This window comes from Calliphora vicina, chromosome 1 (assembly GCF_958450345.1).
Source record: "Calliphora vicina chromosome 1, idCalVici1.1, whole genome shotgun sequence".
Taxonomy (NCBI): Eukaryota; Metazoa; Arthropoda; class Insecta; order Diptera; family Calliphoridae; genus Calliphora; species Calliphora vicina.
Genome location: NC_088780.1, coordinates 97,456,880 through 97,479,384, shown reverse-complemented (window position 1 = coordinate 97,479,384; position 22,505 = coordinate 97,456,880).

Below are 22,505 nucleotides of genomic sequence, written 5' to 3'. Positions count from 1 at the left end.
AATTCTATGACTTCGTAACTAATTAGTAAAATACATAAAAACAATAAAGTTTAGCTGTTTTTATTTTTCGGTTTCCTTTTTTTCATTATTTTAAACGGTAGGAAGGGAAGTTTACTTAATGTACTGATGGCAGATGATGAAGGGAAGGACGGACGGACGGAAGGGCAGACATACTGTTTGACTGCTAGTGCTTGAATTGTCACACCAGTTGATGAAAGCAAAATTCAACAAGTATTCAAGTTAATGAAAACAAGACAGGAGGGTAAATATCATTAAATAAAAAATACAAAAAATCAAGCTAAAATTTTACCCTTAAAAGAAAATCGTAGTAACAAAATTAACAAAGAAATTAAAAATATAAACATAAAAATTATAAAAATTAAAAACGTGTTAAAATTTCTAAAACAGAAACGCAAAAAAAAACCAACGAAAAATCCCTAAAATGCCAAGCAGCTAAAAAGTCTTTTAAATCCCTTAAACAACCAACATTTTTAATGAAGTTAGAAAAAAATTCATTAAAAAAAACGAAAACGTTTTTATGGCAGAATAAAAAACCCCTAAAAAATCCGCACAATTCTTAGTTTTTTTTCCTAAGAAAACAGAAAAATAACACGTAAATTTCCTCGTAAATTATAATAAAGAAACAATGTTTTTAATAAAAAAAAATATTAAAAAAAAAACTGTTGAAAAAGCATATGCTGATTACATGCCCAATACAATAAATTATGTAAATTGCAGTATATTTTCATAATAATTTTTTATACTTTCTTTCTCACACTAGAAAACAACAAAATTATTTCAAACAATATTTAAACAAATTTCACTAATAAGGGTAAAAACATCATCACATGTAGCCTTAGGCTATAGCAATACAAATTCATACAAATTCATTCATTAAATACCTGGTACTTTTTTCACTATTTTGTGATGGGGTCAGCAGCAACAGCTTGATAAAAAATCATCCATAAAATCTGTAACAAAGAAATAAAAATAAAAAATAAAAAAAACAGCAGCAGTCAAAGAACAACAATGTCAGAAGTTGGGTGTAGCCCTTCATTACAAAATAAATGACTCATAAACAATAAAGCGGCCTCGTTTTTTGGGCTGTTTATTAGAAAAATAATCGCACAATTTTGTTTTCAACATTTGTTTTGTATTGTTTTCATGAAAAACATTAGAACCCGGTCATCAGTAAATATTACAAAGAGAGTGTGATTTGCTGTTGGGCGTTACTAATATGATATTTATGAGATTTTAATGAAAATCTGAAAATTTATTAACAGCGAAAAGATTTTAGAAGCAAATGGTTTTTAAACACATTCAATATTTGAGAAAAGTAATGGTTGATAATAAATTTGATTTTATTGTGGACCTTTTAATATTTTCTTCTTTGTACTAAATTCGAAAAATGTTAAATGTAAAATATTTGGCGGCGCTAAATACCTAGATCTTAACATGTTTAATAACACTATACAACAAAATAATTTTTTTTCCAAAATTACATAGGCAATTCCACTTCATTACCATACGTTGTCCAGAATATTTTTCTGCTATAAACGTCGTTCTTCATGTCGCGCATGTTAAATTCTTTACTATAAAATAAAATTCTTAATAAATGCGAAATTAACCTAAGCTCTCTTTTGTTGTGTCTTATTTCTGACTTTCTGGTTGAATTTTCCGTTTTGGTGTATTCAGGGACTTATAGTAAAATTTGGAGTTTGTTGCCCTTTTTTAAAAGAAGGACAAAAAAGACCCATGCCTTGAGGATTTAGAGGGTTAACATATTCTACAAAAATATTCTCCGTAACATTTTACATAACTTTGCTGAACACATTTTATACCTAAAATGTAAGGATCACATGGTTTCTTATGACGATTAACAATAAGAATGTGCCAGTTGGGAAAATTTAACCCCCCCTCAAATGAAATTCAGATGTAAACTTTCAAAACTCCGATACACGTGTCTTTTTTTTTTGTCTCCTCTATCAAAATTTATTGGTCGGACCTCGTAATTTTTTTGGTGTTGTACAGTGTAATAGTAATAAATATATTTCCTATTTTTGAGTAAATGATCCCGAGAACAAATTCTTTACTCCAATTTATGCAGGCTTCAACTGATTGAGACTTGCTCTACATTATTGAAAGCCTCTTATAAAGGGTGATTAATTTAGAGGGTTTTTTTTCACAGATTATCATGTGTATCATACTGACATCTTATTATACCCTTCACCATGAGTGGCAAGGTAATTTCTACATTTTTCATTTGCGTCCCCACAAAGTATATACATATATTCTGGATCGTTATAGATAGCGAAGTCGAATTCAACTTTCCGTAGCCCCCAAATAACATACAAATATGATTGATACAACAATATATCGAGAATTCTTCCGGCTCGGTCGTAATTTCAAATCGAGAAAATCGGCCAACAAATGGCTGAGATATGAGCAAAAAACCGGGTCAACCTCGATTTTTGGCATATTTTTGATCTATATGTGGATTACTAAGTCATTATTATAGACAATATGGAAATCTAAAGATAGATATTTCAAAGTACATTGCAACGATGTATATAAGGCTATATATAGTAAGTTGGACCTACAATGGGTCAAAATCGGGGAAAATATTTTTTAACTCAAATTTGTTTGTCATAAATTTTTTTCACTAATAAATTAAAAAAAAAATTTGGGAAATTTTTTTTTTAATTTTTAAAAACAGTTTTGAAAAAAAAATTAATTTTGTTTACCTAAAAATATTTAAAATTTGTATTTTAAAGTAAGGATGTTCACGGTTGCCTGGTTATCAGGTTATGTGCTTATTTAGTTATTTCAACAACAACAAAATTAATTGAAAAATATAAGCAACTTTGCCCAACCCATTCCTATTTTTACAGCTTATGTCGTTATCTGATTATTTCTAGTGTTGGAAAATAATAAAAATTTATTTAAAAAAATTTATTTAAATTTTATTTATTTGTTTGTATTTTTATTTAATGTTTATTCTATTTTTAGTTTTGTAATGAAAATCTAAAACGAAAATGAGATTGGAATGGGGAATCAGTTGCAATCCATTCTTCCCCACTAAATAAATACTTTGGAATCGTGATAACTTCCTGGGCTACCCACATGAAACTTATTGAACTAAATTCGTTGGCGGAACTCACCAAATGTCTGAGGAAAGTCGACGTTGCACTGCCGAATTAGGTCAGTTCCTGTAATCCTGTGAAAACATTTAAAATTTGCGTCTAATGAAGAGCAAATTACATAAATTCAATAAAATAAATTTCAATATTAAAAATAAACAACTTAAAGGTTGTTCACGGTACACAGAGGTTATTTTTAATTTTATAATCAGATAACCTGATAACCAGGCAACCGTGAACAAACCTTAGTATAATTTGGTGAAGGGTATATAAGATTCGGCACAGCCGAATATAGGTCTCTTACTTGATTTTATTCTGTATTGTTTCAAAATTCATCATACGCAATATCGTACCAAATTATTCAGATATATTAAAAATATCATGTGTGTGGAGTTAAATTCGAATTTAACTAGCGCAGACAAAAACCACATTTTTTAACATTGATCATTTTACAGTCAATATAGCACTGTTAAGCACTTAACAGTCATCATAAATAAATTTTAGTACATGAAATATATCTGAAATATGTATCTGAAATAATTTCAGAACTGTAAAAAATAAAAAAATAAATTTCTGACGTGAACTAATAGTAAGATAGTAAGAAGTAATATTGGAATTTAAATAAAATTGAGTTTTTTGAAAACAAATGCTGGAGAGGATTTGTGACCATTTTGGAAATTGGATGAATGGTTCGCATACTATACTATATGGAAGTGTTGGTGAAAGGAGCACTTGTTGGAACTGTTATAGTGGGATATCTGAAATAATCTAGGGATTTGAGAAAATTTGATTTGAAAAATTATATTTTTTTGAAAAATTTTCTGGAGAAGATTGTGACAATTTTTGGAATTGTGTGAAAGGTTCGCATATTGCGCTATATAGATATGATGGTCAAAGAGGTACTTGTTGGAATTGTAGTAGTGGGATATCTGAAATAATCTTGGGATTTGGGAAATTTCGACTTGAAAAATTTAATTTTTTTAAAAATTTTCTGGAGAGGATTTTTGTCCATTTTTGGAATTGTGTGGAAGGTTCGCATATTACACTATATAGATATGGTGGTCCAAGAGGTACTTGTTGGAACTGTGGTAGTGGGAATAATCTTGGGATTTGAGAAATTTCGACTTGAAAAATGTAATATTGCTGGAGAGGATTAGTGTCCATTTTGGGAATTGTGTGGAAGGTTCGCATATTACACTATATAGATATGGTGGTCCAAGAGGTACTTGTTGGAACTGTGGTAGTGGGATATCTGAAATAATCTTGGGATTTGAGAAATTTCGACTTGAAAAATTTTATTTTTTTAAAAATTTTCTGGAGAGGATTTTTGTCCATTTTTGGAATTGTGTGGAAGGTTCGCATATTACACTATATAGATATGGTGGTCCAAGAGGTACTTGTTGGAACTGTGGTAGTGGGATATCGGAAATAATCTTGGGATTTGAGAAATTTCGAGTTGAAAAATGTAATATTGCTGGAGAGGATTAGTGTACATTTTGGGAATTGTGAGGAAGGTTCGCATATTACACTATATAGATATGGTGGTCAAGAGGTACTTGTTGGGACTGTAGTAGTGGGATATCTGAAATATCTTGGGATTTGAGAAATTTTGACTTGAAAATATTATTTTTTTAAAAATTTTCTGGAGAGAATTTTTGTCCATTTTGGGAATTGTGTGGAAGGCCAAATAATTGGTTTTTCTCGAAAATTTCAAAATTTGAATCGCAGGTACTATAAAAACTATAAGAGATATTTTCATATTTTCAAATTTTTATTCCCTATTATATTCTCAATAAATCCCAATGAGATGATCAAAAAATTCTGAAATTTGTTTAACAAAATTTTTAAAAATTTTAAAATGGAGTTTAAAAAATGCCGTTAAAAAAATTTTATTTTTTTGGTCATACCTAAGAATAGGTTAACGGTATCCTACGAAGACAAAACTTATATACAAGTAAATATGGATATATTTAATGTAAAAATGAGCTTATAGTTCAATATTTATCAAAATATGTTAACTTTGTTCCTACATTTCTTGTTCTAGTTGCCTGAGATACGTTAGTGGCCTGGTGATTTTTAATAACTTTAACATTTTTTGACCAATTTCTGTTTTTTATGTCTTATTAGAACGACAATTTCTATTCTTTTAAATTAAATTGCAAAAGTAATTTTTTAATGGCAAAATTTTTACAAAAACTGAAAAAAATTCATTTTTTCCCTTGTAAATGTATCTCAAAACTTCAGAGGGCTTGCCCCAACCGATTTACCTAAAATTTTTTCACGATGATTTTTTTACTAATGTTCACCAAACTGGGGGGTGAGAATGGCCAAAATCCAACTTTCGTGTATTAAGGGCCATCCTAATGTGACACTGTGGAAGGACTTGCCAATCGACGATATCCAAGCTCTTCTATACAGACATCACTTTACTCACTGTGTACTTTTTCTTGCTAGTACTCACACTTATACTTCGTCTACCGAGAGTTCTAAGTGCCATTTCCGATCTATGAGACAGAATATCGAATGGATTGCGCCACTTATCTTATTTATGGCCAAGTTCCATAGTAGCAGAGGAAGTTCTCTCCTACTATGGGACTTGGTTTATCATTGTCAAATAAAGAAATATTAGAGTCTCCTACTGTCTAATGATCCGCCAGGAGAGCAAATTGTCTTTAAGCTGACTATACACCGATCAAGCCCAAGTTGAATAAGAAACTGACTATTAGAGATTGGTTCAACCACATCAAATGAGTCAATTTAAAAACCAACGAAAAGAATCGATCTATGGACATCCAGATATTAATGTCAATGATTTTTCGCATTCATCAGTATCCTGAGTTATGATCGGATTGAATGATTTTGTAATAATTTGGATTATATCCTTCTTCAACCGAACTAAAACAGCCTCTCCGTTGTGTGTCTTTTACAATGAGTTAATGAAAATTGTTCTGTGTTATGAGCAGGGAAACCAAAATATGAAAATGCATGTTTTTTCTGGTGAGTCTAATGAGCACATGGATAAGATATTTACACGTTTCAGAACTATTTAAGAATTTTGGCATCGATTTGTTAGTGCATATTTTTGCATATTTTACCCTTAAATACATATTTTTGCATATATTTGTTTTAAGAGCATATTTATGTCATATTTTGCGTTTTTAGAGCATATTTTACTGTTTAATAGCATATTTTGAGTTTATCAAAAACAAATTTTGTCTTACTTATTTTTCGCTGTTGTGTTACAGGTTTTTACTTCCTTTGTTTAAAATTCAAAATTGAAAAATAGATGGCTTTTCACCAAAAAAAAATTTAAAAAACAGAAATTTTTTTTAAAAATTTAAAATAACAATTCGAAAAATTTTTTTATCCAAAAAATTAAAAAACTGAAAAAAAATGTTCACCTAAAAAAAAAATTATTTTTCCAAAAAATTAAAAAACTGAAAAAAATTTTTGTTCACCTAAAAATATTTAAATTTTTTATTTTGAAGTATAATTAGGTGAAGGGTATATAAGATTCGGCACAGCCGAATATAGCTCTCTTACTTGTTTATAAGCACTATTTTAATAATAGCTCCATCTAAATATCAAATTTTAGTTCTAATTCAAACTTAACCGTTCTAAGTGTTAAAGAAATATTGTCTTTTAAATTTGCTCCTGTAACATCAGTTGATGTCGAAAGAACATTTTCTATGTATAAAAATGTTTTCAGATCCAATAGACAACGATTTTTATTTGAAAATTTAAGTAAATTTTTTTTGGTTAAAAATTATGTAAAAGTTTGTTTTTTTAAGAGCATATTTTTTAAATTTTAGGAGCATATTTTAAAGTTTTTACTGCATATTTAAAGCGCCTAAAACGCTTTTTTTAGTGCATATTTCCGGTTTCCCTGGTTATGAGAATTGCCAATGCCTAAGGTTTATTTAATGTTCTCTTGTTACGCCAAAAATCCATCATTCTTTGGCGTTTTGATAAAAACACTTTTCAACTGTTTTACATTTGACAGCAGTACACATGAATTATGAAGTATAAAGGTTTTCTAATCTATAACCGATAGCACTTGCCCAACTTTGTTGAGAAAATCCTAGTGCATTAAAATTGAAAGCTTCCAAAATTAGGTCACTACTACAGGAGGAAATAATTTTCTTTTCGGTCACAGTAGTTTCTGCTAAAATGTCATCAGAGCGAATTTCCAGGATTCACTTTCAACTTTAAAGAGACTAGAAGAATGCTATTCTAGTAATATCGGTATGTGGCATGTCCAAAACAAATCCATTTTCTATGAGTTCTCTCACAGATTGTGTCCTCACCCAGAGTGTTACGTTCGAAATGTTTCCCGAACAATATCCCTAAGATACAGTTTTAATTAAAGTACATATTCCAAACTGACAAAATACTGACTTAAGTACAGTTACATGGTCGTCGGCAATTTGGAACTATTAAATAATATTGCAGAGACATTATTTATTACCAACTTTGAACATTTACAAAGAGATACAGAATCATTTTTGAAAATGTTTTTACACAAACTTGACCTTAACATAGCAGATTCATTGGGACAAGGATGTTAGAACAACACCTCAACTGGGTTTATTTTACAATAATTTTCTTTCAAAATAAACTTAAAAATTACCCAACTGTAAATCAACAAATCTATTGAAATTGCTCATCACATGCGATATAATCTCGCAACCATTGACACTCAACATAATCACACTTCTAAGCTGACACTAAGTCCATCAACATTTTTCAACAACATCACACATTTTACAGCTTCACATTTCATTTATTCACAACCTCATCGAACATTCTGCTACATAAAAAAATTGAAAAACAATACATGCGACTACTACTTGTGAAATATTCACCAAAAAAAAAAAAACATTAAATCAAATGGCAAACAAATAATTTTCATCCAAATGGGGATGATTTTTGGGAAAACCTTTGACTTGATAACATTCTAAATACTCGCACTACAAAGCACCAAATATCAACATGTGGAAACGTAAGTGTGTTTAACGCTTTTTTTCCTCTCCTCAGCAACGAACGCAGCTTTTCTAATCCCTAACAAAATGTGAAAAACAAAACTAAAAGCACACGGTCAAAAGTACAGTTAGTCAAGCAGTGAGTCAGTTAGTCAAAAGACGCTTGTTAGCAATTTGCCAATACGAGTACAGTTAACACATTTATTTTAAATGTACATATTTATTTGTTTGTAGTTAGATAACTATATATATAGTGTGCCTGACAAAATTATAAGGTCACATATTTTTTGTTGTTTATTAAAAAATCCAAATAGTATTGATTGGTATTATTGGGTAAAATACTTGTTGTTCAAACGTTGTTCAGATAAGAAACCCTTCAACTTGGATGTGGAAACATGGATATGTGCTTAATTATTTGGTAAAGGGTTCCGATAACCCCGCCCCTGGTATGGATATTATAGCCAAAAAAAAACAAAAAATACAATTTTTAGGATTTTTCAATACTATTTTGGGAATTTTGGGATTACTGATTATAAATTTCGCAGCGAGTTGTTATGTTTTCCCTATTTAATTTGCCACGCAAAGCCATAAAGTAGATATGTTATATATATGTGTATAAATGTATAGGTAAAAAAGGCTTTTTTAAATTCAGTCACGTCCAAGAAATCGGGAAATATTTGGACCTGCTCTTATCAAAACACTGAAGTAGGGTGGGTAAAAATGTTGAAAATTCAATTTTCAAATGCTAATATCTCCTAAGTTATAAGAGATAATTGATAGCTACAAGGTTTTATGTAGTGCTCGACGAGGATATTCTATATATTACTGCACCTCTGGAGGGCCAGGAGTTCAAAACTTAAACTGGACAACACTTTACGCATGTCAAATTTTATTCAAATCGAACTAAGGATTTATGAGTTACAGATTTATTTCTCTCTTTTTATACCCTTCAGCTTCGTGAGAAGGGTATATATAAGTTTGTCATTCCGTTTGTAATTTCCTCATTATAATTTTCCGATCCTATAAAGTATATATATTCTGGATCCTTATAGATAGCGGAGTCGATTAAGCCAGGTCCGTCTGTCTGTTGAAATCAACTTTCCGAAGCCCCCAAATAACTTATATACACGATTCATACATCAATATCTCCGGAATTCTTCCGGCTCGGTTGCTATTTAAAATCGATCCACAAATGGCTGAGATATAAGGAAAAAAACAGGACAACCTCGATTTTTGACCTATATCTGGACAATATGGATATCTAAAGACTTTTGCAACGACGTATATAAGACCATAGTAAGTTGGACCTACAATTGTTTTTTTACAAAAGTTTTTTTTTGCTAAATATCAAAAAAACAAAATTTTAGAAATTTAAAAAAAAAACCTAAAATTTAAAAAAAAAAAATTTTCCAAAATTTTGTTTCATTTTTTAAGTAAAAACAAGTAAGAAATTAAGCCCGACATATAATACCCTACACTAAGTAAAAGAGCAAAAACATATTTCTTTTAAAATTTCAATAATTTATATTATTGAGAGATTTTCGGAAGTGGGCCTTATATGGGGGCTATGACCAATTACGGACCGCTCACCATGAAATTAGGTCATGTGATTTGTGTCTATATGAAAGTTTACTATGTTGAATTTTGTGAGTATACCAACATTTTTAAGCGATTTATGCACGTTAAAGTGATTTTCGGAAGCGGGTCTATATGGGAGCTATGACTAATTATGGACCGATAGTAACAAAATTTGGTGACATGAATTTTGTATATATAAAACTTATTTGGAGCGCAATTTGTTGGGATACATTTATAAATTAAACATTTATGACCGATAAAGTCCAATTTCGGAAGGACATTTGTATGGGGGCTAGGTGAAATAATGGACCGATTTCAGCCAGTTTCAATAGGCTTGGTCCTTGGGCCGAAAAAATAATATGTACCTAATTTGATTGAAATATCTTCAAAATTGCGACCTGTACTCTGCGCACAAGGTTTACATGGATAGCCAGCCAACCAGACGGACGGACATCGTTTAATCGAATCAGAAAGTGATTCTAAGTCGATCGGTATACTTTAAGGTGGGTGTTAGACTAATATTTTTTTTGGGCGTTACAAACATCTGCACAAACCCTCCCCACTATGGGGTGTAGGGTTTAAAAATTCATTTTGTTTACTTAAAAATTGTTTAAGTATAATTTGGTGAAAGGTATATAGGATTCGACACAGCCGAATATAGTCCTCTTACTTGTTTATCTATACAACTGTGTGCAACCTAAAATTGTATATGAATAATACCTGGGTTAATTTTCACCGTTAAAATTTCTAAAAAAAACAATACCTGATGTCAGTTTGAGGCATTTTCTCTCAAATTCCAAGCGTTTCATCTATGATTCGCATTTTCAAAACTGTAATTTTGACAAATTCAATCAAGCCAAACTCATCAAACTTCGTACAAAGATTGAAGCCATTCTTTAAACTTTGAGAATTTCACCCACAACGTTTTTTTTTTTGGGTGACTTTAGTCAACCAGAGTTTTTTTATCGTAATTTTCCCGATATTTTAAATCATTTTGCACGACACAAAACGAACGTCCTAATTTTCGTGGAATTTTTCGAAGCTCAAAATTCTGTTTGAAGAATCCTTTCAAAGGTCAGACAAGTCTTTTTCCTGTCTCATTGAGTCTCAAATTAAACAAAATTATAAAAGTTTTTTTCAAAAATATCAATTGTCTAGCATTGTTTGAAAATATATTAGCACTGACTGTATAATTTTGACACGCTTTAAAATGCACATTTTTGTTATTTCGGATTAACAGTAATCAAATGAAATCAACAGATTATTGTTTGATCAACGTAAGACCAAACAATTAAATAGTATTAATGAATAATATTGGTATTTTTTTTATAAATCTAAGAAAAAGTATGTGACCTTATAATTTTGACGGGCACCTTATATATCCTTAGATATGAATGAGTGTGTGAGAGTAAATGTATAAACATCATTAAATAACCTCAAAAGAACAAAAAAAAAAAATTAATATTTTTGAAAATTCTTTGAAAAGACATAATTCACTTCCGTTAATACAGACACATGATTACTTGTGTTTTGAGTAGCATCATGTATCTTTTGTAGGACATTTGCTCAACTTATTATGCGCCATACAAAACTTAATCATCATCCTCTTTATCATCCCTTTTATGAATTTTATACATCCCCTTGTTGTTTTGTTTTTTTTTTATTTGTATTTATATTTTATATTAAAACTTTAAAATCAACCTCTGCGTACGTGTAATAATTCAAACATTAAAGTGACCATGCGACAATTTCAAAAATCTCATAGACAAAAAAGGAACTTCAATCGCCCCTTCTTCACATTGTGCTGCGTTGCGAGTGAATTAGATATTTTCACATATTCTTTCACACAATAAATCAAAATTAAATTGTGTGTTGTATGCTTCAGGCCATCTTTTCCTGTATTTATGTGGTACTTTCATCATGTTTTTTAAAGGAAAACATGTTGGTTTTATTTGGAAAAGTTTATTGAAAAATTTTCTAATGATATTTATTTTGAGGTGAGGTTTTGAAGTCTTTAAAGGTATGAATTTTATAAATGTGGAATTTTATAAATCCTATGTTTCTCATATTTGAAAAAGTTGCTTCGTTTTCAAATTAACAAACTAATTTGCATGGGACAATATCAAAAGTTGAATAAATAAAAAATTATACTGTGCTGCCATCTGGTGGTACATTAAATTGTTATCTCAGCAAAATCAACCAGTTCTTCATGAAGTTATCAACAGCAACTGGACGGAGGAGGTGTCGATAGTTTTACGTTTAATCACAAATTTTAGAGATTAATCTCAATTCTGGATATTAATTGGTGAAAATGTTCATAGGTTCACATGGGGTTCTCCACAGCAACACCTCACTCTAAAGTTTAAACCAAATATGTTGTCTTTAAGGTCAACAGCAAATTCCTGTCAAAAGGCTGTCAGGTCTAGATGGGCTTTGAAATGCACAATAGCCGTAAATTCAAACAAAACAGAACTTATCATTATGAGAAAGTAGATGATATCTGACTACCGAACCATCGTTTTAGACAACTCCAAAGATTATGGTTTCAATCTGTACATTCCCTGTAGTGATTCGTGCACGTCTCGATTTGTACCGTCCAGTAATACATGTCGAACTGGTATTTCTATTACAATGAGGGACATTCACTTTTTCACAGATGTCTCCTAGTTGTACGATAGTTTGATGTATGGGATATACTTAGGGATCTCAATATCTTAATATCAAGAAGGCTATTTTTCGCATCTGATCAGTTCAACATAAGGATATTTTGGATGCCGAGAAACTGTGCAGTGACTGGGTGTTAAATATACTCTGTTGGCGACGAAACAAATGATCTTAATGGGTTCTGCTTAGAGTTGTCAGTTATTAGATTTAGTTTTTTGATTGAATAAAAATAAGAAATTTTTTTATTCGCCAGATCGATTAATTTGTTTTCGAAAGAGCTATATCCCGAAGTATCTCAAGTGTTGAGCGACACACATGGAGTCTTAATAGGCCTCGTTGTCATACCTGACTCATCGAAATAGCTATATCCCGAAGTATAACAAGTGTTGAGCGACACATATGAAGTCTTAATGGGACCCGTTGTCATAACTGAATATTAGCTGGTCAAGAATAGGAAAGCAAAACTGTAATCCAATAAATTCGAGCCGACAACCAAAACACTCCGTTGCACTTATAAACGTGGTCACTCTACTGATGTGCATCTACGATAGATCAGTCAGGTTATGTTAGAAAAAAATCGCCCAGCATTACCAGTCTCCGCTCAGCCAGAGAGTGGAGATGTCCCACAGTCTCCTCCTGACATTCAGCATGACAACTACAGAAGTTATTATAAGGGGGTTGAATATCCTAGTGTACATACCGAGCAGTCAGTGAACAGTCATCACTGTCACCACATTTAGTAAATCGTCTTCTTATCCAGGTCAGGTAGTCTTAAGAGACCAAGAGACCAAACTTTCATCCGATAAATTCGAGCTATCAACCAAACAATACCGTTGCACTTATAAAGGTGTCCACACTTCTGACGTGCATCTAGAATAGATCAGTCAGGTCACGATAGAAAAAAACCGCCAAGCATTACCAGTCTCCGCTCAGCCAGAGAGTGGAGATTCCCCACAGTCCTGACATTCCGCATGACAACTACATAAGTTATTATATGGGAGTTCAATACCCTAGTGTACATCACTGGCACCAGGTCAGGTAGTCTTAAGAGACCATTTCGTCTGCGCGAAATCGTGGTGTATCCCCTGGATCCATTGTTATGGATGAAATCGTTATACCATTCAATGGGTCAACTTCACCATCCAAAAGCGAGATATGGAATACAGTTTCCAGAGCCACCATGGTGTCCCTAATAAACTTCAACTGTAGAATGTCTTATTCGGAGATGCCAGGTATTCTGAGATAAAATTGGATGTCATCTGGACATCCGAATGGGATTTACAAAAGGCCTGAATTCAGTGTAAATCCGAATATTCTCACCGTATACTCGGTAAAATCTCAGCCAGCAGCCCTTCCCATATGTGAGATCGTAGCCTGAGCCGGTAGCATTGCAGTCGGTGCAATTTAAGAGCCATCCCACTCAACTTCGACTTCGAGCCATCAGTGAAGATTTCAAATAGATTCCCTTGGACGGGCTGTCCATTCGCTATCGAATAAAAGTCTGGATGTGCAAATATTCCTCCGATTGCATACATCATTAGTATCGAATCTCATGTTCAGCTATGTTTTTAGCCTTAAGGTCAACACGAAGCAAGTTCAGCATGACAAGTAGATTCCCTTGGAGAAATTGTATCCCTCCGCTATCGAAGAAAAGTCTGGATATGCAATAGTCAATGTTGTCCACCGAAACTGCTTAATATTGTCGAATGGCTGATAATCCTCCGGTTGCATACGAGTCTCATGTTCAGTAATGTTCTTAGCCTTAAGGTTAATAGGAAGCAAGTTTAGCGTGGCAAGTAATGACCTAGATGTTGCGGTTCCAAGATCCGTAAGATCATATCAAAGGACCTAGGGTGACTCTTTGTTATATTAGTATGGACTTATTCAGTATTCCAGCCCCCAGGTTCTTTCTACTCAGCGGTCTCTGACACTCTCGCCAGATACCAGGATATCCTCATAACCGTAATCTTTACAGACTTTATATCAATCCAGCACATGCCACTGCAACCACGAACAAATTCTGAAATAGAAAGAAAGTTGAAAGTGCTAACGGACATCACTTGCTCCGTGATCAGTTACGGTAATCCAGTTGATTGAAGCTCATTGAAGAAATATTCCATGCTGTGAAATCGGAGACAGAAGGACCTAAATAACGTGAGAACAATACATCAAAGGTTCTCTCGGTCGGGGTATACAAACTCACACAATACTTCTGCATCACAATCCGTGTATGTAGATAATCCAGTTGTTCCCAGATAGAGAGGTCATCAATTCCACGGTTTTAGGATACAATATAATTGTCGTACTTGAATATTGCCTATGACATCGAAAACGAAACACATTTTGATAGAAGAGATCAGGATAGAGCTACAAAGAACGTGCCGATCCCAATTTATGGTAGTGAACACAGCTTTCTTAAATAATATAGAATACATTCCTTTAAATCTTCGATTTCCTATTTCCTCTTCCTGTGTCATCAGTCTCATATGAGGTTTTTCTTTTAACAAATTAAATTTAATAAAACGTGGTTGTCATTTCTTCATTTCTAGCTACATATTTGTTTCATATGGGGGGATTTTACAAATAATCTTATTGGCAAATTGAACCAATTTTCATTTTGGATTTAAAAATTTTCTATAGACATGACATGGCATGTCAATTTTTCTAACCCTGGTCACAAATAAACATCTTAACAATGATGACAAAAGGACTCTCATAAACTCAAACATACACATGTAGTGTTTTACAAAAACACACATATTATTTAATCGCATTACAAGGATATTTTGTTTTTTACATGTGTCAATTTTGAAATTTTATCAATGATTTTTTTTTTTGTTTAAATTTGAAAAAAAAATACAAATATTTTAACATGTGTGGTCACATGTTGCTTTACAAACATTTTATGATTTGCACAGTTTTTTTTTTCACCGTTTAACTTTGGTTGTATTTTATTTTTGTTATCAGGATTTGAGGGATTTTGGTTGTAGTTGTTGCATGTGTGTGATATTGAATATTTAGCTTATAAAATCTCTAAATTTGATTATATTTCAAAACTTGTCATATTTTTTTTTGTTAGCGATTGTCTGTGTAATTTTTTTTGCGACATTTGTGGTAAAAATGTTTATCAGCATGTAATTTTTGTTTTGTAAAAAAAACGTAACAGTTGTGATTTTAATAACAGTTTCATACAATCAAAATTATCAGATTTAAAACTATTTAAAGTTTAAGCCAATTTACTAATTGCCTTAGGAACAAAGTCCTCAGGATTTTCCACAAAAAAATGTGATAATAAATTCCACACTTTCATTTTTTTTAATTTAAATGCAATTTTTTTCATCCTTATCTGAAAACATTTCAAACTTATCAAAACTAATTTGTTTAAAAGGCTGCCCAACAAAACCAAAAGTAAATTTGTACATTGTTTAACCATATACTTTAAGTTGTAAATCTTTTCCGTAAGTCTAAACTAAACTGCCATAAATTTTCCAACATCAGACATATGCAAAGGCGTGACATTTTTATTTTACCAGGTAAATTTATGTGAAAAAGTGAAAAAAAAATCCTGGAATTAACAGGATTTTAATACCCTTTTTTTAACTTTCATTTCTATGAGTTGCGTTAAACAAGTCATTAAGATAAGCTTTTCCGTTTTGTTTCGTTTTTGAGATAGAAATAAATAAAATATGTACGAGTAGAAGTTTAATTTTTAATTCGGTGCGTTTTTTTGTGGAAAATTTATTGCTGGCCGCAGTTTAGCAAATTTCACTTAATCTGCCTGCTGCAATGAAGACAAAAACTCCAGAAATAAAAGTATTCAGGAAAAATCTGCTTGTAACAAAAAGGCAACAAAAGAACTTTCTCTTTGTATTGAGATTTTTTGGCTTTCGAGTAAGACATTTTGATTTTTTAGTGATGCTACGTGTAGATTAGGAAGTATGTTGGGTTGGTCATTCAAAATGAGCAATAAAATAATATTAAAATTGTATTTATGCAAAGTATTAAATCCAAATCGATTACTTTGTCTAAACACTGAAAATTCCTTTACATATATTTTTTAAAGGACGGTGTTTTAAAATGGCATATTTTTGAATCTAAATGAGATATTGACTTGAAATTTTAACTTGTATGGATCAAATTGTTCCTAATACTTGCAATTAAAAATTTGATACAAATTGTAAAAAAAACTTGTCAAAAGGTCAAAGGGAATCCCGCAATTCCTAAAAATTGGAGCGAAAATACCAAAAATGGTATTTTTTACAATTTTGCCCATAGGGTCCAAGTTTCCTTTGGGGGTGGGAAAATACTTTGGGGATAAATAGGGAACACATCAGGGTTTCCAATGCTGCTCTCCGTTTTCTGATCCCAGCTTTTGGATTTTACAACATGTGACTCAAATTTGAAATTTTTATAAAAAAATAGGTCAAATTCCAAAGAGCGCACAGAGGGATTTTGGTGTCAAAAAGTCAAATTTTCAAACACTTAATTTCAAAAATCAAATGATGCAGTTTTGTAGATAAATGTTTAAAGATAAAATGTACACTGATAGTTTTAAGAAATTTTTTTTATTTTAAAAAAAAATTGAAGTAAAGTCCATGCAAGGGTGTTAAGCAAAAATTTACTTATATTTTCAAGCAATTCAGTGGTTTATTTATGTATAATTTTCCTAATAATACCATTTAACTTTAACATATTCGAAAAATATAGCATTTCTCCATAAATACAAAAAAAAAATTATGGGGATATCATAAACCGTTATGAAGATATGGCCATATTTATAAGCCTCTAAAAATTATTTTATTTTTGATTTTCCATGGAGAAAAAAAAATGTTGCCCCACTTTCCCCCAGGCTGTTTTTATAATAAAATGAAAGGTGGGATTGTCTTGTTTCGATTATAAGAAAAAAAAGTTTTCGGAACAGGATGAAAACTTCATATTTTTTGTCGAATAATAAACGAAATATCAAAAAATGTCTTATCTATGTATGGGTTTCGTGGGCGGTGGGCGTGACCGATTTAATTGAAACTCGGCATGCGTTTCTTTTTTGTATCAATAAATGTATGTACCAAATTTCTAGGACATGTTTTTTATACCAAAATGTTCTCCGTAAAGAAACTTTATAGAAAAACATAAAATTGTTATACGTTCTTAAAGATAGTTTTTTTTTTTAATAAAAAAAAGAATTAAGTCACCATTTCGCCCAAAAAACAGCAAAAATCTACTATTTTTTGAATTTTTAAATTGAAAATCGTTTATTTTTGGATCCATATTGCTCTGAAATCTTTGGTGCAAATGTTTGTGTTGCAATCACATCTAAAGTAGTTGTTCATATACTTAAAGTTTTATAATGACTCTGACAATGTTTCAAGATTTTACTAAACAAATTAACACCAGTAAGACAAAATAAATCATAGTAAATAAATCGAATACGACCAGTATTCAACCAAGGGGTGGACAATACGAAACGCAAATCGACACCTCGAATCTGTCGAATATCATATAAATTCTATACTATAGAACATGACCGAAACCGAAATAGCCAAAAATATCGTAAATTGAATGGATGGGTTGGTTACATGATGAGGAATCCTGGGACGACATAACGAAGCAAATGATATAGTATAACCGCTAACACCTAAAGGCTCCAAGTAGATTACTCCCTGGGTTAAGAGTTTAGATTTTCTTTTACATTTTACCTTAGGTTAATTCGTTAGATTATAATGGTAGTGATAACCGAAAAAAATCAATGTTTTGTCCCTTCCATCCAGACCATTCTTTACATGTCCGTGTACTTGTATTGTCAAATGTCCCGATTTTACGCTTTTAGTTGTTAAACTTTTTAGGATTTCCACATCTAATATTTAATTTACATCAAGGTTTAATACCTTGAACAGTTGATTTTGAAACTAATAACACCGTCCAACAAATTGAGACTTTTTGATTGGAACAGAATAGCGACCCTATAATTCTGAAAGGGCATGTTGAGTAGATCACTTTTGTAGAATAAACTTAAGTTAATGTCTGAGAGAATTCTTATTGTCAGAGTTATATTGTGGAATTCTATGGGGATTATTTTTGTGGAAGATCTTAACCCTCTAGATCCTCTCTTTAGGGCTCAATTTGACCATTTTTTCGAGAAAATCAAAAAAAATCCTTTCAAAAGGGACATTTAAGGATTAAAATACCAAAGATACCAAAGTTGTAAATAAATCTCTTTACGCTTAATTATATGACCTCGGGTCTCACATTTTTTAAAAAATCGCCAAAAATTCAGGTATTATCCAACTGAGCTGAATGTAAATAGTCCTTAAGAGGATCTACAAAAAACATGCACTCATGTGTAAGTTATCACTTTTTGTTCAAGAGATATTTAGGTTTATTTATTTTTTTAATTCTGCTCGATCTTTTATTTGATTTTTTGGATATGGCGGGCTATGGAGGGTCGACATTTTTATTAAAAAACATCAGCTATATTTGCTATAATATTTTGAATAAAATCAAGAAAACTTGCTAACAGTTACCTTATACTTATAGAAAGTTACATGTATAAATGGCCGCATTTTCTTTTGTAGTAAAAAATTTTCTTCGGGACTATATAAAATTTGTATATGATCCGAAAAGAGAACCTAATGCAAAAGCGTGTAAAGTAAAACTTGACTCACTTAAGCGGACCTAGTCGCCGCCAGACCTTTCCAAACTTTGCCAATTTCCAAAAAAATTTTAAGTTTGAGTGAAAAATTCTAAAAAGGCAAAGCACCGATCCTCGAAATAGCTCCATTTTTCTATAGCCCTATTTAAATACGTACAAAGCTATTTTATTATCACACGGTAAATAACGTCGCAGTAGGGACTTTTCTAAAAAAAAACTCAGTTTTTGGAACATATTTTCTAGCTTTAGCAATTTTGGTATTTGAAAATAAAGTTCTACAAACCTTTCTCCCTTTAGAAAAATGTTAACTTTTTTTATATATTCCATGCAAAATGTGTATTGGAAAAATTTAAAAAATACGTTCTTTACTATATTGAACTGGATCCCCGTGGATCTAATGGCAAGAAAAATGACATTTATTTCTGCCTTTAGGCTAAACGCGATTGGGGCCTGGAAACATGCTCCATACGGTCACGCCAGCATAATAGGTAGTATTCAGATTCTTCCGGATACTACAGATTACTGCATTTCTAGGCCCTTCATGGCGTGGAATTTCGATTTCTCAATTCCGTATGATACGGATGCAATGGACGGACCTTTACATGACACAACGGGTCTCTTAGTCTATACTAACGGTTCTATGAAGGCAGATCGAGTTGGCGTAGGTGTCTACATTCGGTAATTCGACATTAGGTTATCTTTTACACTTCCAAATGAATGTAGCATTATGCAGGCTGAAATATCGGCCATCAAACGGGCGGTTAACTGGCTCAGTTATAACAAGATATCAGGCAGGGATATTCGTATATGTACTGACAGTCAGGCCGCAATAATTTCTCTAACAGGTGTGTACACAACATCTAATTTAGTCCAGGAATGCAGGGCATCCTTAAATACGAAAATAACACATAAATAATTTGAGAATCTCTCAGTTACAGTTCACTTGATAGTCGAAAATAACTAACTAATTCTCCTGCTCTGAAAACTCCACTGCTCTGATCCCACCCATTTTTAAACCTTTTATGTAAATATCATGCTTTACTTTAACTTTCCTTTATAAGGGAGGGGTCATTGCTACTAAGCCGATCATGCTTAGCTAAACTTCGAACAGGGATCAGGAATAAATTCGCTTTTAGCTAACCTCCTTAGAATGGTAATAAATTGATTGATACAGAGTTTAAATTCTTTTAGAATTATAGTTCTCCAGATATTCAAAATTAATTATTTACTTTGCGCCATAACCACTAATGCAATCCCGACCATTTTCAGCCAATGGTAAGAGAGCTATGCGGACAAAGTTTGAAGAACCTTGCAATTATTACTTTGCATAAATTGTTTTTTTTAATTTGTAAAAGGTTTATAAAACAAAAATTGTTTATGCATATGGGAGTAAAAAAATAAAAAAAACACCTTCAAAATATATTTATTAAAGCGAATTTAAATTACTAAATTCTTCTTCCTTGTTTTCTATAACAACTCTCACTTAAAACAGAGCGAAATCAATACTGTTTAATTGTTTCTCTTATTTATTTCCAACAACAAATTGAACAAACACGCAATGTTTTGTTTACTTTTTAGCTTAAGAGTCACATGTAAACGTTTTTGCATATGTGTTAGTAACATCTTTAAACGCTTATAACTCCTAAAAAACTGAACCGATTTCTATAAAATATATATTCTGCACTTCTGTGAATATATCACTTTAAAATGGTATATTTCTTGCCCAAATTGAATGTATAATGTGAGCGTAAAAGGAGTCTAAAGAAATCGCCTTGCCTATTAATATTATGATCTCCTCCCTCTATCTTTCCTCTGACATGTTCTTCTTAACTTTTTTCAATCTTCTCCTTCTCTCTTTTCACGTCTATCTGTCCCTCTTTCTCTGTTTTTTTTCTACTTTCAGGTAACACAAAGGGACCATTGCTTGGACCCACGTGAGCTGCTATTCTTTTCCTTCATTTCGTGGCTGCCTAGAAACCTAACCTAACCTACATTTTCCAAATTTGGATGCGTGTAATTTTTTAGAGGGACGAGATAACTGTCAGAAAAATGTTTTTACGTAATCGAAATTTTATCCCAAATATAGATGATATTTGCAACAAAAATTTCGAACCTCCATAGGCCCGGCATATCTAAAGAACCAAAAAAAGATCGAACAGAATTAAAATAAATAAATAAATAATATCTCTTGAGCTAAAAGAGATACCTTACATAAGTATGCATGTTTGTAGATCTCCTTAAGGACTATTTATATTTTAAATTTCAGCTCATTCCAGTCATAATTGAATTTTTGGCAATTTTTTTAAAAAATTTGAGATTTGAGAAGGCTTGTAATATTGCTAATTAAGCGTAAAGAGCTTTATTTACATCTTTGGTATCTTTGGTGACCCCCACTGAAATTTTGGGTGAGTTCCAAAATGTCTGTATGCAATGCAGTCATATCTTTATCAAGACAAAGCAAGCAAACACGTATTTAAAATTTAAAAAATGCTTATCATACTGCCTGTTTTTACTGTTTCATACATTTAGCGATATGAAACATTATCAAAGTTTACACGGTTGCGTTAAGAATCGCTCGACTTTTTAAGGTTGCATTGCATACAGACGTTTTGGAATTCACCCTTTCCGTCAAAAATGTTTGTAAATATTTTTGAAAGGAATTTTTTTGATTTTCTCGAAAAAAGGGTCAAATTTACCCCTAAGGAGCGGAGCTAGTGGTTGAGATCTTCCGCAAAAATGATCAACATAAAATTCCACAATATAACTCTGATAATAAAAATTCTCTTAGACTATAACTTACATTTTTTTCAGTTAGTAAGTAACTGCTCCCTTCGATCTAAAAATGAAAACTTTGACAAAAGCTCTTTGTTGATTAGGTTTGTTTGGTATTGAAAATGGGTAATATTGAACTATGAAACTATCCAAATATTCACCACCGACTGATCCGATAGTTCACGCCGAAACGGACGGCACCATTCACGCTTTTCTGATCCCCCATACAACATGGCAAAGGTTTTAATGGCCTTTATGATACCCAGAAAATATCAACCTTAGGTCTTGATGCCAAAATAACTATCTTATAAAATCTACCTTTTTCCTTTCAAATAGCGCTTTTTCAAAAAGGGAAAATTAAACATTTTGTAGAAAATGAAATACACAAACATTGAGCTCATAATTCATTTTGTATATGCAGTTGGTTGTTGGATAATCCTTTTACCAGCAACATTGCCAAATGTTGTTAGAGCCACGTTCAAAAATAATATAAAATACAGGAAGAATGTTTTCTTCACTGCTATTGCTTTTGTAATATTTTGCAAACTTAAGCAAAAATAAAAGTTTTCCTTGTGAAAACATTAATGCGAATAGAAAAACGACAATAAGAAAACTGAAGACATTTTGTCTGAACATGTACAAAGGATGAAAGAAGATGTATGAATGGAATCTGGAGTTTTTTTTGCCACATCTGCATTTAATATTATAATTACACAGACT